Source organism: Amyelois transitella, chromosome 20 (assembly GCF_032362555.1).
Source record: "Amyelois transitella isolate CPQ chromosome 20, ilAmyTran1.1, whole genome shotgun sequence".
Lineage (NCBI taxonomy): Eukaryota > Metazoa > Arthropoda > Insecta > Lepidoptera > Pyralidae > Amyelois > Amyelois transitella.
In genome coordinates, this window is record NC_083523.1 from 5,854,128 (window position 1) to 5,856,484 (window position 2,357).

Here is a 2,357-nt window from a genome sequence, read left to right on the forward strand (position 1 = left end):
CACGAGGTATTTTGCGATGAATAAATTAACTAATACTTTCTCAATGGCGTTATTCAATATTCATATTTCTTTTATATTTGTGGAACGCGTCTTATTTTTGTTTAACTTACGCGTGATTGTGTTGGTAGTCAAAGGTCACAATTTGCATTAGTAATCAGTAACTTGAGTTGTCATAGTAGCTCGTAAAATGTTACCTTAATAATTTGTTTTCTTTTGATTCACAGTGAAGGTATTACCTTCTTATTAAGTTTGGATGCCGAAATTTTGTGAAACGATAACTTGTTAAGGCATAAGGCCTTAATTGGCTCTGTCTACCCTGTAAGGGAAATAAACGTGATATGCGTGTTGTGCTCACGATCATTGCGTAAATATCTAGTAGGCAAATAGTTTTGGAAGTTAAGAGAATTGAAGAGGACATGAAATTGGAATAGGTAGATACTCCATACACTACATGCATTATAAGTTTTGTTGAATAGACATACTCGTCCATTTTCCCATCATACAACGAGCAACTACTCGTAATTAATTATCATTTCTATACAGTGACACTGTTTGCATTCGAAATAATTGACATAAAGAACTCCCTTTTAATGAAGCCATGTGATTAAAATAAGTTAAATATTTTCTCGTAGCCGATCTCTCGTGGGAACGAGGAATATGTTAACTTTCGTGGGACGAAGTAAGTGCAATTGTTTCATTGTTTTTATGTCGCGTGTCACTTGTTATTTTTATGACAACTTATTTTGTTTGCCTACTTGCTACGTATGCGACGACCCTGAAACCGTATCTGCTGTATGTAGGTAGAATATTTCTGAAAATCCACACATACATACCTATTATTTTTTATAATTTTCTACAGTTTTTTTTACAAGTTAAGATCGGCTTATAAATGTCCAAACGCAAACGTGATGATATAAAAACAAGTTTTATTGAAATTAAACTATCAGATTTAAATTTATAAACTTTCTTAAAAAGCGGGTCCAATGCAGGTTAAAAACCTCGCACATGACACCGAGCATTTTTGCCAAGCATATGTGAATAGTTCTAAGTTCAAACAGCCGACATGGCGGTGTGAGGTCTCGTGTTGGTCACAGTTCGCCGCTAAACATGTCAATTAGACGCACAGTTACTTGCCGCCGTCGTCTGACACGAGATACCGGCGGGCTTCCGTTTTTGTTTACATTGCTGTTTGTTTAAAAAAAGGTTGAGAAAGTTAACTACAACATATCAAACGTTACCTACACATAACGTTAGGTGCTTGTACTTATTATTTGTTTCACCGCCATATTGTGAATTAAGTCAAGTTTTGGTACTTATTCTACTACTGTGTTTTCATCACCTAATTAAGTTCATACATATCTATATTCTATATACATATATATATATATATATATAGAATATAGATATGCATATAGAATATAAATGTATATATATACATATATATATATTTACATAATGTTTTATTATATACTTATATGTATTGATTGATAAATTAGCACTAAGGGATTGAAGTAATTATTTGGACAATTACAAAACACGTATTTAGGTACATCCGGCGCACGGTGTATCGCCGCTGGGCAATCGGTAATTAACGTGCTGAATATAAATCAACATTCATTTGTTTGGCGAATGCAACACGATGCTATCGTTCAAATGTTTCCTAAGTATATTCTGATATCTGCATTATAAAAATCCATTGGTAAATATTAATTTTCATTTATGTGTTTTTGGATACGTTTTTACAGTCCTAGCACTGGTGTTAGTGCCTCACCTCTCTGGAGAGGTGACCATGATACTGGATTAGATTATTCAGGTTTTTACACCAAGTCGCTCCCGTCTAGCCTCAGTAACCTTTGCTGGAAACCTAACCCAATTTAAATCATGGTAAAAAATTCACTAGATACCTAAATGTGCCTATTCGCTTAGTCGCCTTTTACGACATAATGGGAAAGAGATGGAATGGTCTTATTGTCAAGTATCGAGAACCACATGGCATTGCGCTTCCCATTGAAATCCAGTAATTCGTAATTTTCCGCAACATTTGCTTTCAATTCTGACGACTAAGAACGGCTATTTAAATTTCACTCACATCAAAAGTCCTCGTGTTGAAGTTGGCAAGTGAATCATCATGAGAACTGGATCTTTCCTCAAAGTGAGTGGACGTGAAGTAATTCGCCCGGCAGCCGAATCGGTACAAGGTATGGGCTTAAGAGGATAAATAAATTCGTGTGTGGTGTACGTTGTCCGAATTTGTGTATTGATTTAATTGTGTTCTAATATTTGTAATTTTGATAAAGATAAAAGCTAATTTTTTATTTTAATCCGCCACAGTCCTAGTGTCTAAAAATAAATTTATA